Genomic DNA, 17,920 nt, shown 5'->3' with positions numbered 1-17,920 from the left:
TTCTTCCTATTGGGACACAGCACCATATAGATTCAATACTTACACTACGTCCTTGGAAGATGGTACTCCATCCTTGCAGAGAATTGCTTCCAAGCTGGTATTTCAGCTGTACCTTCAACAGGGCATTCCAATGCTCTGTCATGCCAGTGGCTTCTGTATGGTGCGGTGTGTGATATGACCAGTATATTCCATGGTCATGGGCCTGCTGCACATGTCCTTCATTGTGCAGTGGGTTCCTGGTCATATGCTGTGTTTTGTGGCCTTCCATGTCTGTGGGATAGGCACACTGTGATCCCTGATAGCGGTGCTGCTTGAGACTCTGCAGATAGTAAAGGCAGCCCCATACTCAGAATAGGTGTCTACTCCTGTAAGAATGAATCATTGGCCCTTGAAGGAGTATAGTCAACTTGCTGCCAAGTGGCTAGTTGTTCTCCTCAAGGAATAGTGCTATATAGGATGCTCAGCTTTCATCTCTGAGGTTGAAAATTCAGAGATGGCAGTAGTTAGATTGGCCTTGATAAGTGGGGATCATGTTGTTAGGCCCAGGTATACTCTGCCATTGTGGGCATGTGCCCGTCTTGTTAGTTCAGCATGGTTGATGGCAAAGGCTGACTCATGTCAGCTGGCCGAGTCATTTTGCCTATTCAATTGCTCAGTGCCTATTCCATGGTGGCACTTATGGCATTAACATGATAACAAAAATCTTCACACTTCATTCTCACAACCATATGTCCATTTACATGTATATTTTTGTCTCTGATCTTCTGGTATCTTTTCCTTTCAGGTCCCTGACCAGTCAGCTGTCCCTCTAGCCTTGCCAGTCACTGCAGTAATTTTGTTCTCCTGGCTTCTGTGCTGCCACCAGGGCTCAATTTCTTCGGGGCCCCATCAACCCCATCACTATCAATCAGCCAAGCTTTGTGACTGCCTCTCTTACCATAGGCTCTGGCTTGCAGAGGAGAGCCACTACTGAAGTTCTTAGTGAAGCTGGTTCTCCTCTCACTAGCAAATTCCTGATGGCCTTGGTAAATGAAGCCCCCCTTAGCTCTCCTAAGAAATATAATCCTCTGGTGAGTCTGTGGCATCACATAATGCATCCATTCCAGTAGGCCAGCTTCCCCCAGCCTCTTTATCCCTTCTTCTACTGCTTGCTGTGGCAACTCAAGCATTTCCACTTTCTTTACAATAGGCTATAGTTTTCTCCAGGCTTCTAGGAGCCTCCTAACCGCAAGTTTGCTCCTTTGCTGGCGTCCTTGCCAGGATGTTAAATCCCATATCCCAAGAGAATGCCCCAAGGCAATTTTTTCTTGCTTACACAGTCTTATATTCCTCCTCCTTTGATTAAGCACCCTTAAAATCCAGCCACAGAGGTCCTTCCCCGGACTGTTGGGACGTGCTAATTCTGGCAGCTCTTTGCTCTCTCATCAGCCTTAGCACGTCACCACAGATTATGCCGGAATTTATCTCTGGTTATCAGTTTGGCAGGCAGGGGACAAGTGGGACTACTCCTGAAGGTGGCATGTACTTCTTGTGGCAGAGAGGCCTCTGTCGTGTCTTCCTTCATGGGGGATGTGCTAGCTTCTAACACGGAGGGGTGGGCTCTGCAGGCTCTGAGGGTTTAGGAGAGCATGTAGAGCCATAAGCCTCTGGGGCTTTAACCCACGTTCCCCCATATGGGTCTCAGGTTTTTCTAATTAGGATTTTTGCGTAATAGACCTGCCTTGGCTAAGCATTTAAATGTTTCTGGAGCTTTGGACTATTCAGCCATGTGTTTGCTCCTCAGTTGTGTCTATTCTCTCATTATGGGAGAGAAGGGTCTCTTTGTAAACTACCAAAAAGGTTTTCTGATTGTTATACTCAACTGTACTTATACTTTGTTAGAAGGTGCTCTCAAGTTGTTCATTATCCCTCTGCAGGACAATACAATTTAGTAATAACCAACTGACTCTACTGTCCTTTTATACATTGTTCCCCCCTTACCTTTCAAATGCCTGCATCTTATTGGCAAGGGCATTCCCCTCCAATGGGATGTGTTCCCACATCACTACCAGTAACATCTTCAGCAGCTGACCCACCACCTTGTGCCAGGGACTATCCGTGCCCCGCAAACCACCTGGGGTATGCTCTTCTTTTCCAGATGAGGGGTGGATGATCCAGTCTAAAAATCTCATCTTACTGCCTGCTTTCTCAGCCCACTCCTGCTACCGATTGTGTCAGTTCGTGTTCTCTGGATGTAGATGCCAAAATGGAATTAGAAGTGCAAGGGATTTATAGAGGGAGACACCTGTGAAGGATAAAGGGGAGTAAGAGCCAGAGTAGAAGGGAGAGCCTTTGGATGGCACTGTAAATCTGAAACCTGTGAAAGAAGGGAGGGAAGAAAGGAGGAAAGGGTAGGAAGAGCCTGAGACTCAGCACAGCTCTGAGAAAGTCTTAGGGGGCAGGTAAGGAACCAGAGCAGAGATTGCCCTTAGAGGCGTCCTGCCCGGGCTGGAGTGGGCCTGCCCTAGTGCCCTGCTGTGCACAGTCACTGGCTGAGAGCAGTTCAGGCAGTCTGTGGCCTTGGCTTGAATGCCGCCTCAAAGCCTGGAGGTGCATCTGCTGGAGACTGGCAGCTAACCACACGCTGCACAGCAGGGAGATCCGAACAGTGCACCTCGTGGCTGCCATCTCCACTTCTCTGTCTGTAGTCTTCCCTATCTTCATGGCAACATATCCTGTTCTTAGGCCAAAATCATGGACTTACCCTTTATTCTTTTCTCTTTTACGTTCTCCACAATCTGTCAGGGTAACCTGTGGCCAGACCTTCATATATTAACTAGAATCTGACCACCTCTCATTACCTTCACTGCTCTCATTGATGTGAAGAGACACAGGGAGAAGACAGCTGTCCACAAGCCAAGGAACACCTGAAGCTACCACAAGCTAAGAGCGAGGCCTGGAACAGATCCTTGCCTAGGCCCTTCAGAGGGAGCATGGCCCTGCCAACACCTTGATCCCAGACTTCTGGCCTCCAGAACTATGAGACGATGAATTTCTGTTGGTTAAACCACCCAGTTTGTGGTACTTTGTTTGTGGCAGCCCTAACAAACGAATACAAATACCATCTCTCATTTGGATTACTGCAAGAGCCTCCCTGTTGATCTGTTTGCTTCAGCCTCTTTCAACACAGTAGTAAGAAGGATCTTACTTAATGTAAATCAGATTATGTCACTCCTCAGTTCAGAAATCATCCAGAGGATTTCTATTTTAGAGTAAAAGCCAAAGTCTTTACACATGCCCACATTACATGTGCTTCCCCTTGCCCACTCTGCTCTAGGTACCTACCTTTAGTTTTCAAGCAGGCCAGGCTGTCTCCCGCATAACGGCCTTTGCTAAAGCTGTTTCCTCAGACTGCCCTTCCTGCAAAGGACAAGGCTCATTCTCTCACTTCTTCCAAGTCTTTGTTCAGCTGTCACCTTCTTTAGGAAGCTTACCTTGACCACATTGCTTAAAATCACAATCACTCCCTCTGTACACCTGATCCCCTTTAACCTGATCTATTTTGTTCTTTTTCCATAGCACTTATCAACTAACATAGGATATTGATTATTTTAATTATTTATTACCTGTCTCCCTCCACTAGAATGTAGGCTATGAGGGAAAGGAATTTTTGTTTGTATCCCAAGCAAAATAACAGTGCCTGGTTCCTAGAAGATGCTTAATGTTTGCTGGATAAAGAAATGGGCTTTCCAGGATAGGAAACAGAATAAAATATTAAACCTGATAGCCTGGTAGCACAACAAATCCCTCCACAATTTAATACCTGGCTTGCATCTTGTACCGAGAACTGACCTATCTTCATCCACCTAAGATGTATCAAAAGCATCCTGTGTCAGGTGCAGGATCAAAAAGGAGTAATGTTTGGTCTGTGCCTTCAAGGACTCAAGAGTCTAGTGGCTGAAGGCAAGCAAATGTGTGCCCTAGATTATCTTTTTGTCATCTCTCTTCTCTTTTTTCTTTTTTTAAATATATAGTAGAAGTAAGGCAAGGGGTACTAGTGAGTGATGACAGCCTGGTAGATTTATTTTGCTTCATATAGTCCAAGCAGGCTTTCTTTGAGGGGAACTTGAACCTTATTTCAGGTATCACAGTAGCATTAAAATCTTCCCTCTCCCACCCTGTGTCTAACAAAACAGTATAGATTTCACATAGAAAAGATGTCATTATCTGGAATATAATGATTAACCTATTTTAAAATGCAGAGACATTTCTATTAATGAAAAATTATGATCATTATGCAAGTTTCTGACTAATCCTAATTGCTTCCAGGCCAATTTCATGAAAACTTGTAAATAAATAGTGCCACTGGCACTATTATGCAAAAAGAAGCCTTTAAACATGATTTATTTAAGTCTGGTGAATGCAGTGAAAGATAAAAATAAATAATCTGTTCATAATCTTAGGTAAAAAAATAGATACTTATAGTCCTATTTAAAACTTTAATTCTCTGAAATGTCTTTTCATGATCTGTCAAAAGATAAAATATTTTAAAAGTGTGTTTCATTTTTTATTATTATTTATTTACTTTTTTATTGAGGTATAGTTGATTTATAGTATTATATTAGTTTCATGTATATAACCTAGTGATTCAAAATTTTAAAGAATTTTTAAGAAGCAAAATTTTGAGAAGCTTTGCATTTTAATTGAATTATTTTTCTTGAAAGAATATTTTTAGTAGTTCTCGATGTCTTGTCTTTGATGTGACTTAAAAGTCTTGAGTGATTCCTCAATGAAAAAGTAGTGTTTTTGTGTGTATGTCTATTTCTCTGTTCGTCATTTCCTCCTTTATTCAATGTTTCTTGAGTGACTACTAATCTGTACTAATCTAGACCAGTACATAGTATTCACTCAATTTTATGGAGATCAGAGTTCTCAGATCTTTCCTGAACCAGGCAGAAATATAAAGAATTGTCTACTTTGTATTAATTGCAGTGACTTTAAAGGAAATAGTTTTTGTATCTCTTTTGGCTTAAAATTCTTAGTCTGAAAGAGGGAAAAAGCCTTGTACATAATTGAATGAGGAAAAGAGTAAACAGTGTCAAGAGTTCAAGGTTTAAGAAAAACACCTATATTCCACCTCTAAATGACAATTATTATTTGATTTAAAATATCAGTGTCTCTATTTGTATTCATTTCTATTTTTTTCCCAAAAGAAGAATTGCTACTTTCTTCCTTAATGTGAAAATTTTCATTGATATTCTTTCCCTCTCTTCAAGATAATTTCTGAAAACATTTTCTTCATGTATATTTCCTTCTCTTATTTTGTGACATTTCCATGTTTTCTATTTTCTAATTAGCTTTTTTTATGTGCAAACTGTATTTGTTCACTTTTAAATTGTTTATTACCTATATAGTTATTTTCATTTTTCAACTGCTATACCTTTTTTTTTAACCTGAGAAAATAGTTTGGGTATGTTGATTTGGGATGGAATACATTACAATTTTTTCATTTAAATGAATGGAAAAAGTTTTTAAACTTAATGGCTTTTCAGTTTGCAGTCTGTTTTTTAGGAATGAACAGAAGTTCCTAACAGGGATCAGTGTATCAATTTGTGTATCAGCATAAAGCATGGAGTAGATTTGGCCAGCAGGATGCTAGTTAGTGACATTCAATGAAGAATGGCTGCAAAAGTACTGTAAAAATGTTAGTGTGCTGAACAATCTATGGGGGCTATTATTCTAGGCCTTTCAGGGTGCAGGGTGGAGGGTGGTGCTTTTTTTTTTAACATCTTTATTGGAGTATAATTGCTTTACAATGTTGTGTTAAAATCCTCAACAAAATACTAGCAAACAGAATCCAACAGCACGTTAAAAGGATCATATACCATGATCAAGTGGGGTTTATCCCAGGAATGCAAGGATTCTTCAATATACACAAATCAATCAATGTGATACACCATATTAACAAATTGAAGGATAAAAACCATATGATCATCTCAATAGATGCAGAAAAAGCTTGTGACAAAATTCAACACGCATTTATGATAAAAACTCTCCAGAAAGTGGGCCTCACATAATAAAGGCCATATATGACAGACCCACAGCCAACATCATTCTCAATGGTGAAACACTGAAACCATTTCCTCTAAGACCAGGAAGAAGACAAGGGTGCCCACTGTCACCACTATTATTCAACATAGTTTTGGAAGTTTTAGCCACGGCAGTCAGAGAAGAAAAAGAAATAAAAGGAATCCAAATCGGAAAAGAAGAAAAGCTGTCACTGTTTGCAGATGACATGATGCTATACATAGAGAATCCTAAAGATGCTACCAGAAAACTACTAGAGCTAATCAATGAATTTGGTAAAGTAGCAGGATACAAAATTAATGCACAGAAATCTCTTGCATTCCTATACAATAACGACAAAAAATCTGAAAGAGAAATTAAGGAAACACTGCCATTTACCATCACAACAAAAAGAATAAAATACCTAGGAATAAACCTACCTAAGGAGATTAAAAACCTGTATGCAGAAAACTGTAAGACACTGCTGAAAGAGATTAAAGACAATACAAACAGATGGAGAGATATACCATGTTCTTGGATTGGAAGAATCAACATTGTGAAAATGACTATACTACCCAAAGCAATCTACAGGTTCAATGCAATCCCTTTCAAACTACCAATGGCATTTTTCACAGATCTAACTAGCTTTTAAAAAGCTCTAGAAACTCACCTCAAAATCCCTTGAGTAAATCAAGTTATTCTCAGATTATTGCCCTAGTCCCTTGCCTTTTTTTTTTCTTCTTTGACCTTTTTCTTCAAGGATATCATCCTATTTTTATTTCTCTTTCTTCTGAAATATAGTTAACCTACTTCTTTTTTGAAAATTTCTGGGTCTCATTGATTTTCTGGATTTGAGAAGTCTTCTAATAGATTTCAGAGTGCTGTTCCGTTCATATTATGAGTCTAAGAAAGGTATTCTTTACTCTAAAAAACTTTCTTCTTTCACATTTCTGGATGTTTCCTTTATTTCATTTCCATCTTGTTTTCCCTTCACTTTTTTGTCTTCTTCCTGGAAGACACAAAAACTTCCTCTTACTGAATTATCATTGGTTTATTGGTAGAGTGATTCCAAGACAAAATGTCAGATTTTTCCTTTCATGTTAGGGAGATACTCCTAACACCTCTTCCTCTCTGGGCCTCTGGTAGGTTCATTTTCATAAATGCCATTTTCTAGTTTTCCTTTAAGAGTATATAAACAGTCACTTCTGTGATTTTCCAAAGTTTGCCTCCTCTTTTAAGGGCACCAGATGGCTTACTCCATATTCTCATGTTAGGCTCACTTACTTATGTACCGTATTCAAAATGTCAAAACCAAGTGGTCTTGGATTGTTTACTTTTGTTATTTTAATTTATCTGAATTAGACAACTTACCTCCTTCCAGTTAAACTCAAACTCTTAGGCTTCCCCAAATGTTTAATTAAAATTTTTTTCTCCAGGTCCTTTTCCAACCTTTTAGCACATCAAGACATTACAATTATGTTTCTGGAATTCTCTTCTCTAGCTAAGTTGAGGGCTTTGGTGGTGTCTCTTTTCCATGAAAGGCTAGTCCAGTCTCAGACTCCTCAATTTCAACTTTAATAAAAATTGTTCCAGGGGACTCCCCTGGTGGTCCAGTGGTAAAGAATCCACCTTCCAATTCAGGGGACGCGGGTTTGATCCCTGGTCAGGGAACTAAGATGGGGCAACTAAGCCCGCATGCCACAACTACAGAGCCCACGCACCCTGGAGCCTGCGCGCCACAACTAGAGAGAGAAAACCCACACACCGCAACTAGAGAGAAACTCAAGCAGACTGCACGCTGTAACGAAAACACTCCCACATGCCTCAACAAATATCCCATGTGCCGCAACTAAGACCCAATGCAGCCAAAAGAAAAAGAAAAAAGAAAAAAAGGAAAATAAATAAATACAATAAATAAATATTAAAAAAAAATTGTTCCAAAACACAAATGCTACCCCCCTTCCTCTCTCCTTCTTTCTGTTTGTTAAATTCAGGAGTTGTCTGCTCATTCTGATACTGTTTGATTGAAAAACCAGTTCTTGGGAATAAAAGTTTTTATTCAGCATAATGTTTAGGGGTCAAATTATCAGTCAAAATGTGACCAAAAAACATAATGCTCCATCTTCTCATGTTCTTCGCCTTTTCCTTCTTTATAGGATTTATCCTTTAGTATGCTTTTTATTCCCGAAAACTGGCTTGAGAGTCCCTCACAAAAAAGCATTCATCTTATTATTTTTTGAAGTGTGAATCAACTTGTTCTCATTTCAGAAGGATCTTTTCTCCTCACTTTGAGTGATAAAGGTTCAAAAAAATAATTTCTCTGCACACTAAAAAGTCGTCTTTAGAAATGTAAATGAAAACGACAGTGAGATTCCACTTCACACCCACGGGGATGGCCCAGGCTGGTGGGGAGGGTGCTAATGGGTACAAGGCTTCTTTTGGGGATGATGAAAATATTCTCAAGCTGTGGTGATGGTTGTGTGTATCTGAATACATTAGAAACCATTGAAGTGTGTATTTTAAGTGAGTGTATGTGTTGTATGGTATATGAATTATATCCCAATAAAATTATTAAAAGAAAAAAAATTTTAAACACATTTACTTTTCAGTGATCAATACCGCTTTCTCATGAAATGCTTACATATGAGAAATGTTCTTGTGTCTTCTCACCTTAAATTGTTCTCTTTCGCTTAGAAGTCAGGCTCATTCCTCTGGCTAATAATTGCATCTGACAGAATCCCGTCAGTGTTTTTGCTTCTTCCTTTATTAGCCAGACTACTTCCAGTTTAAAGAAAATTTTGCCGTCAACAACCACTAGGGTTCCCTAAGGTATGGTTCATAAAGGAAAGGCAGGACAGGTCCTCGATTCTTTCTTTCTATTTATCAGCTTTACAGATAGTAAGTGGTTCCCTAGCGTGCAACGATGACCAGTGCTTTTTAGGGTCATTATGAACTTAGGGATTTAAAGGCATGTGATATATTCTAATCCATTGCAGGTATTATGCTTATTGGTGCTTAAATTTTCCCATATTTGCCCAGTAGGAGCATTCACATTGACTCCTGGGTCTTCTAGATACAACTCCAGTAATGTTTGATGACTTCTTTATTTTCTGGTGTAAAAAATCGCTCTTGGCTCCTCTTTTACATTTTCTGTTCCAGACATGAATCTACCGTTTCTCCAAGAAGCCCTGGGGTATTTTAGAGACCACTACCTGGATGCTATGGGTGCTTATTGCTTCTGGTTTCGTCATTATTTCTAGGTCTTTTCAGTAGACAGATACAAGAAGTATTTTTTAACATAAAATAAATTATGAATTCATACTGATACTTCTAATTCAAAAAAGAGGGTTTTTACTTAATTTCATTGATCTTAATCCATACCTTTCTTCTACATCGAAATCTCTTTTTAACACCAATTACTCATTCTCCTTATCCCCCGCTAAACACAGAGTAGTCCAAGTGTAACATTATTAATGCTACTCTAACAATGTGATTAGTTGAAAATGTTAGAATTGTTTGAGGTTCATTTTTGTAATGAGGGTATATGCCAAAAGAATGAATGACCAGACACATTACTGTGTTTTCAAGTCACTTGGCATGATTTATTTCTGGTGGTTATACCACCAACTAGACACACATTTAGGTTCTTTTTTTTGTTTTTTTGCTTTTTATTATTAAGGATATTTTATACTTCTTTTAATAAGGTATAATATATATACTGTAAAATTTATCCTCTTTAATGTATAGTTCTGCATATTTTGACAAAAGCATAAAATCATGTACCCTGCACTAAAACCAAGATACAGAACAGTCTTATCATCCCCCCGAATTGCCCCAAGCTCCTTTACGGTCAACCCCCACTCCAGTTCCCAGCAATTTGAATCTGTTTTTTTGTCCATGTAGTTTTGCTTTTATTCAGAATGTCGTATGAATGGAGTCATATAGTATATAGCTTTTTGAGTATGGATTCAGCATAAAAGTATTGCTTTTTAAAATTTAATTTTGTTTTATAATGATATAAAATATTTACATAATTCCACAGTCTAATCAACAAAAGTATATGTAAAGAAATTTGGCTTTTATCCTGTCCTCTTCACTTTATGCCTTTCCTCCCTCTATAGATAGCCATTGTTTTAACATAAATTTATTTATTTATTTATTTATTTATGGCTGCATTGGGTCTTCATAATTGGGTCTTTGTTGCTGCATGCGGTCTTTCTCTAGTTGCAGCGAGCGGGGCCTACTCTTAGTTGTGGTGCGCGGGCTTATCGTGGTGGCTTCTCTTTGTTGTGGAGCACGGGCTCTAGGTGCACGGGCTTCAGTAGTTGTGGCACGCGGGCTCAGTAGTTGTGGCTCACGGGCTCTAGAGCACAGGCTCAGTAGTTGTGGCGCATGGGCTTAGTTGATCCACGGCATGTGGGATCTTCCCGGACCAGGGATCGAATCCATGTCCCCTGCATTGGCAGGCGGATTCTTAACCACTGTGCCACCAGGGAAGTCCCTAGATAGCCGTTTTTTATTTTTTGATATCTACCTGTCTACCAATTTCATATTTCCCTCTCTCTTCTTAAACAGTTAACATAATATGCACACTTTGCTCAGGTGGGGCATTTTAGTTTAAATTAATTTCAAGGACTAAGAATTAAAAGGGCTTAAGGATAATAATATATTTGACTAGTCTCTAGTTTTAAATTGGAATTGTATTATAGGTTTGATAAAAAGTAGTAAATCACCATTTTTTTTCTGTCTTCCCTCCCTTTTTTACCCCCAGATTTTGTTAGGGCCAGTGATGTGTCTGCTGCTATGGACTTAGAGGGTGGTATTTGTGCTGCAGTTTAGGGTTGGCTAGGATTTCCCGAGCCCTCGATGTCAAAGTGGGCCTTGTGCATGCTTATGCAGCAAAGAGTAACAGTTATTACTGAGTAGCTACTTGTGCCAGGCATATTCTAGATCTGGGGAATAAGGCTGGAAACAAGTCACTTTCTCTGACCTATGATCTTACAGTTCTCTGAGAAAGGAAGACAAAGGGTGAGGAATGTTTGCCCTGTGTAAGAGATGGGAGAAGCTGGGGGTTCCTATCTCCTGTGGGGTGGCCAAAGCTTGTCACAAGAGTAGCCAGATGAGGCAGCCACCTACCTTAAGGCCCTCTTTTGCCTTCAAATACCTCACTACCAGGCCTGATCGAAATTTCCATATCTGCAAGACTCATTCCTTGGGGCTACTATTATCTTCAGAAACTTTTGTTTAAATGTAAAAGGAAGGGGCAGCACAGTAATATATTAGATCTCCTTCCATTCTTGCCCAGGGTGTTTAATAGATTTCTAGAAGGTGGAAGGGCCCCGAGGAGTATAAACAAAAAGGGTATGGGGAGGACAGCCAGGCGTTAGATTGTAATGAAGCCTTAGTTAGCTAACATACAGTATGACAGATAAAATGATCTCGATAGGTTGGGAGGATGGGCCAGGTATCAACAGGATAAAGTAATATATGGATAAAAGTACATTTCGAATTCTTCATTACAGAGCTAAACATACACACCTGGCCCAGGAGTTGGAGAAGCTGGGGAAGATCCAGGGCAAGTTGCAGGCCCAGCTGCTGCCTCATGCAAATGAGGTGAGTGAGCAAAGATAAGCAGCAACCTGTGTGAGCTGCAAAATGGTTGCTGCATCATTTCTGCCCAGCAAATCTCCCACAAGAATATTTCTTGTGGCTGACCCTCATCAGAAATATATAGGAAAGGGAGTTCTGGAAAATGTGGTTCAGCTTAGTTAAGTTGACACATTAAAAAGACACCACAGATATGTACTATTGTGATTCCGTGGTGGCAAGTAGCAGACGCCAATCAAGATTAGCTGGGGAAAATATAACTTGCAAAATACCACGAGTGACTCATGTGACGCTGAGCAAGAATGTAGCCAGGCCTCTGGAGGGCCTAGGATCAGGTGTGTCTTGCCACAGGCCTGTTTCCTCTGCCCCTTTGACCTTTGGCAAGTACAATATGGTTAGCCTACAGGTTCTAAGCTACATCATGGTAACTGGATGAGGCATCCCAAGAGACTGAGCCTATCTGTTTCTCTGTCTTTCCCTTCTTCCTTCTTCACTATTTCAATTCAGATATTGGTAAATGGACTCTGATTGGTCCAGCTTAGACTTCATGCCTGTTCTTGGTCCAATCAGGATAACAGAGTCACACAGGATAGCAAAGTGGCTTCAGGACCAGGACCTGCCACTGTGAGGGAAGCAGACAGTTGAAGCGAGTTCACTCATCAGCCAAATTTGTTCTAAAATCTGTTCCTAAGCAAGGTGTGGTACCACAGGAGATGCCTAGAGCTCCCTGTGGTTCTGAGTAGTGCCGTGCGTCTTTGTTTCCCCCTTTCTAGTCTTTTCCCTTTTCCCCCTTGCACCGCTCAGAGCTCTGATACTCCAGTCCCTCCAGGCCTAGGAAAGCAATCAATGTGTGACCTCCTCACTCCCATTCTGAACTAGAACTATATGCATTTTTAGAGAAATAGGAAAGGGCAATGTAGTATTTAACCTAAGGGAATTAAGGGTAATGCCTGGACCCAAAACAACGACAACAACAACAACAGAACCCAACCAACCAAACTAAACTCCAAAAACCTTTTTAGTAACTAGCCACTTATTTTGATTCTGAGTCAGACAAGCCTTGGATTTTGGAGAAACCAAAGGGGCAAAACAAGGCATGGAGACTGGGCCAGCAAGAAATCAGCATTGTCATTTGGTTTAGTCCAGATGGCAGTCCTGAAAAGGGTCCTAACATTGAAGCAAATACAAAGATACTATTCACCCTCATCACCACCAAATACTGCTTGTTAAGCAGTTCATTGTTTTGTCTTTAATGAAAGATTGCGTGGAATGATGAATAGCTAGAAATGTTATGACTGCTGGTTGGAAACCACCTGAGGAGTAACAAAATAAATTCTGTTCCTCTCTGTGAGTTATGGAAAGACTCGGGTGAAAAGAACCAATTGTATAATCTGGACACTAATTCTTACTGATAATTCTTAGTGATAATTGTACTGCTAGTGTTTTCAGGCCTGTTTCTACAGGCCAGATATGCCTATTAAAGCATTAACAACATGAGCAAGCTGTGAAGTAGATGAATTTTGCAGTCTGTGTCCTATGCCTCCAAACCCAACTCACTCAAGTGAGTTAAGTGCCTCCTATATGGTAAGCATTGTACTACTTTCTAAAACTCTCACTTAAAAAATAAACCCGTAAAGCCTTAGATTTAGACGGGATTTTAGAAGAGAATGAGACCCACTCTATCTAGGACTCTCTTCCAGTGACATCAAGTGCTGTACATTCAAAGGCAACACCCTCCATCAGTGATCATCTCTGAATGATAAAAAGCTCTTCCATATATTGTGATGAAACTTGATTCCTCTGTTTCTACCCATGGGTTCTAATCTGTCCCATAGAGAACAGTCTCATTCCCACTTACACATCCCAGCCTTGGAAGGTTTGTAGACTTCCTTCAAGTCTCCTCTAAAGGTGAGCATCCTCAGGGTTCTTGGCTGTTTCTGTGATATCACGTGAACGCTCTAGTTGCGACTGTTCCTCTTTGAACATGATGCTGAGAACAGGACACGGCAGTCCATAAGTGACAAGTTCAGTAGGAGTGTTACACTGGGCTAGTAACATGCTCTGCATTTGTTTTACTAATTATTTTGAACATACTGAGTCTGAGTTAACTAAAACTCCAGGGGGAAGCCAGAGCTCTCCTACTCTACTCCTGCCATTGATTTCTTGAGTTCAAGTGTATTAGCATTATAGTCAAAGAGGGCTCTATTAATTTCTTATTGCTGCTTATTAGCACAAATTTGTTATCTTACGGTTCTGTAGGTCACATGTCCCACCTGAGTCTCACTTGGCTAAAATCAAGATGTTAGCAGGGCTTCTTTGCCTTCTGGAGGCTCTCGTGGAGAATCCATTTCCCTACCTTTCCAGCAACTAGAGACTGCTCACTTTCCTTGGACTCTGACCCCTTTCCTCCATCTTCAAAGTCAGCAACGTTGCATCTCTGATCCTTTATTCCATAGTCACATCTCCCTCCAACTTGCCTCTTCTGCCTCCCTCTTTCATTTCTAAGAACTCTTGGGATTACATTGGGCCCACCTGGATAAACCAGGATAATCTATTTTAAGGGTTAGCAATTTTAACTCTTATCTGCAACCTTAATTCCCCTTTGCCATGTAACCTAACATATTTACAGGTTCTGAGGATTAGGATATGGACATATTTGGAGGGCATTATTCTGCCTACCATAAGGGCTACAGAAGCTCCAGAAACCATCTCCCTGCAAAACAACATCCAAAGATGTGAGAAGGGTCATCTCTTTTGCATATCCCCTTTTAAGAAGGAGGGGGGAAATTTCCTAAAACCTCTTTGCACCCAACAGATTTCCCTCATCAACTGGCCAGAATTATGTCACATGCCCATTCCTAACCCAGTCACTGGGAAGGAAAATAACTGACCATGATTGGCTTGGGCTGCTCAAGATGCATCCTCTGGGGCCGAGGAAGGCCCAGCCTCCCAGGAGGCAAGCAGGCCTCTGACGCCTGAATCAAATTGGGTTTCTGCTAACAAGAAAGAGATGGAAAATGGCTTTTGGGTATTTATCCTCTAATGTCACCATGTAATGGCTTTTAGTTATGACCTAGTTAACTGAAGGGGAGAGAGGGAGAGAGAGGGATGTTTTAAAATTATTTTTGCCTTTTCTCTTCTGTGTTGAAGAGAGCACAGAGATGTGAGATATCCAGAGAAAAGCAAGAAAAGTATCAATATATTAAGTATATGGGTGTGTATCTGTAAGGGTTCGTCAGATATATATATCCCCAGCTCCCACAATAATATAAGGTCTCATACCTGTAACAAACCCCTTCATATATGTACATATATATATGTGCACATACACAGGGATTTATTGTAGGGGTGTGACCTTATGTAACTGTGGGAGCTGGTCAAGCAGTCTCTATAAGGCTGTCGTCTTCACGTTTGAAGTTGGAGCTTGTGGACACAGAGCAGGCAGGGAAGGGAAGATGGCTGTCCAGTAGCCAGTGCAGGAGAGCAAGAGCAAACTGGAACCATAAACCCAAGTGGGATCCCACAAAGATGGACTGAACCCATTTGAATTCTTATTGTCTCTTTCTTTAACATGGACGGAATCTTACTTGGATTCCAGTATTTAATCTACTCAGGATTTGTTGCTACTCCTGACTTTTCTTCCCTACATTTGAACTTTTTCCCATTTAGGAACACTGGCAAATTTAAACATTAGAATAGGTAATGTGCATCGATTAGAGGCCTGTATTTTAAAGGCTTTGTTTTCTGGCAGCAGAAAGGGGAAAAGGGTAGTATATTTCAGGTGTTATGTCAGGTGGTTCCCTTTGTTTTACCTTTCCTTTGCTGTGCTTATGAGTGATTTGAAAACAAACTCTGAGACATTTGTTTCTCTTCAATAAGCAGGAGCCATATATTATCCTTTAACAATCCTGGTTACAGTTTGTTTTAGGTTTGGCATTTCTTTTCGGTCACTGGATTGAAAGATTAGAGAGGAGTTTTGATATCCTCAGTATAAATTCTCTTGGTAAATGCCAATTACAGTATTTAAGGCTAAGTGGCTATATACTTAACTAGCAGTAATGGTCTCATGAGATAAATATTAGTAAAAAATGTAAAATTATGTTTTGTAACTTTATTAACTGTTGTTGTTTATTAATAACAGTACCATGTATAGCTTAGGAAGAATTTTGCATAAATTATTCATGTTTGAATTAAAGGGAAGGTAATCAAATTTACTGAATCCTCAGAATTTGTCTGGTGCATGTACGTGTTCTCATCTCACTAATTCACACTACAGCCCTATGGGGGAGTAACTCCATGTACAGTGAAGGAAACCGTGCCTTAGAGTGGTCATTTATTTGTCTCAAGTTCTCTGAATTGTAAGTGGTGGAGCCAGGATTTGAACACAGTTCTGTGTGATTCCGAAGCCCATTTTTGTTGTTGTTGTTTAATTAAAAAATTAAGACTGATCTAGTAAGCTTAGGTTTCCTTCGTAAAGTTTGTTATTAATATACCGTAAGGTATACACTTGAACACACTGATTTAAAATTACATGAAACAGCAGGATGTCTGTATGTGTGTATATACACACACATATGCACATGTGCACTCATGCTCATACACTTTCCTGTTAGGTAGAGTGATTATCTAATCTGACTCTAAGAATAATAATTCTACGTTAAAAGGGCATGGTGAAAAAATGGTGCTTTTCTTTCTTTTCTCCTTTTTCCTTTTTTTAAAAAAATTTTATTTATTTATTTATTAATTTATTTATTTATGGCTGTGTTGGGTCTTCATTTCTGTGCGAGGGCTTTCTCTAGTTGCGGCAAGTGGGGGCCACTCTTCATCGCGGTGCGCGGGCCTCTCACTATCGCGGCCTCTCTTGTTGCGGAGCACAGGCTCCAGACGCGCAGGCTCAGCAATTGTGGCTCATGGGCCTACTCGCTCCGCGGCATGTGGGATCTTCCCAGACCAGGGCTCGAACCCGTGTCCCCTGCATTGGCAGGCAGATTCTCAACCACTGTGCCACCAGGGAAACCCCCTTTTTCCTTTTTTAAAAGGGAATTACTTATAAGGTGTGTATTTACATACATAAACTATTATATTGGCATTTTATGGTAATATTGTCTGATGATGGCATTATTGCAACCATTATTATCAGCATTCTCATATAATTATCTTTTTTTAGTTAACATTTTATTTATATATATTATTTGTTTTTGGCTGCGTTGGGTCTTCATTGCTGCACGTGGGCTTTCTGTAGTTGTGGCGAGTGGGAGCTGCTCTTCGTAGTGGTGCACAGGCTTCTCATTACAGTGGCTTCTCTTGTTGTGGAGCACAGGCTCTAGGCATGCGGGCTTCAGTAGTTGTGGTGCGTGGGCTCAGTAGTTGTGGCTTGCAGGCTCTAGAGAGCAGGCTCAGTAGTTGCGGCACATGGGCTTAGTTACCCTGCGGCATGTGGGATCTTCCCGGACCAGGGATCGAACCCGTGTCCCCAGCATTGGCAGGTGGATTCTTAACCACTGCATCACCAGGCAAGTCCCAGCATTCTCATATGGTTCTTATTTCAACTCCAGGGAGCTTCTTAATTCTTTGTATCATATTTAGAATTTGAGAATGAAGAAAAGAACCGACTACCCAAATCATCTTTTTCAAAATTAGTCTATTCACTCTTGGAAGTTTCCTTTCCTTGTCCTTCTTTTTGATTTTTTGTTCTGTTGTCTTCAATTACACAGGCCTTTGATACAATCAGTAGTCATTAATTTTGAATCACACTTAACAAAATTTAACTTGTAGATAGAAGTAAATATTTTAAGGCCACATGAATTCATATTGCTATTTTTCAAACATGTCCATAAAATGTATTACTTTATTCTGTTTCCCTCTTATTCAGACATCACCAACACTTTTTATATTCTACAAAGACTGAAACATGTTTAGATGAGAATGGACATACCCATTTCTTCTTCCCTTTTGACATTTGGCTCCAGTGACGTCAAAAGCTCCCATGCCGACCTCTGTTAGTCACACACACCAATTTGGGATTGAATTCAGGCTAGTGTGTATTGGGGAATGGGGTTCAACAGTGACTTAGGAAAGTGAGGATACAGACCTGCTTCATTGTTTATGGAGCAAGGGAGGTTGGGGAGACTGAAAGAAATGGATTTTATGTGAGTTGCAGAATTGTGACCCCAAAAGCAGCAGTTTGAGAGTAACTCTTTTGGTTTCTCTTCTCCATCTGTTACATGCAAAGACAGAGGTACCATTGATACCCCAATCCAGTGTTCAG

At 40.2% G+C, this 17,920-nt stretch overlaps 1 protein-coding gene and 1 long non-coding RNA gene across 16 annotated transcripts in view; one reads left to right on the top strand and one right to left on the bottom strand.

Moving 5' to 3' along the window:
* The window catches only part of AKAP6 (A-kinase anchoring protein 6), a 572,476-nt gene that overhangs the window by 46,399 nt on the left and 508,157 nt on the right, over window positions 1–17,920 (top strand). For 12 of the 15 annotated variants that reach the window (XM_082384023.1, XM_082384021.1, XM_082384031.1 and 9 more), the window contains one exon: window positions 11,568–11,658. The exons of the other annotated variants lie outside the window; for them this stretch is intronic. The gene's annotated coding sequence lies outside the window, so the exon portion shown is untranslated. The remainder of the gene's footprint in view (window positions 1–11,567; window positions 11,659–17,920) is intronic. 15 annotated transcript variants of the gene reach the window in all.
* Window positions 1–17,920, bottom strand: part of LOC309625139 — a 479,966-nt gene that overhangs the window by 267,261 nt on the left and 194,785 nt on the right. The window lies entirely within an intron of this gene.

The sequence above is a fragment of the Balaenoptera borealis genome, assembly GCF_965194805.1.
Source record: "Balaenoptera borealis genome assembly, chromosome: 3".
NCBI classification, from domain to species: Eukaryota; Metazoa; Chordata; class Mammalia; order Artiodactyla; family Balaenopteridae; genus Balaenoptera; species Balaenoptera borealis.
Note: the sequence above shows the minus strand (reverse complement) of the source record. Positions and strands in the feature narration are given on the sequence as shown.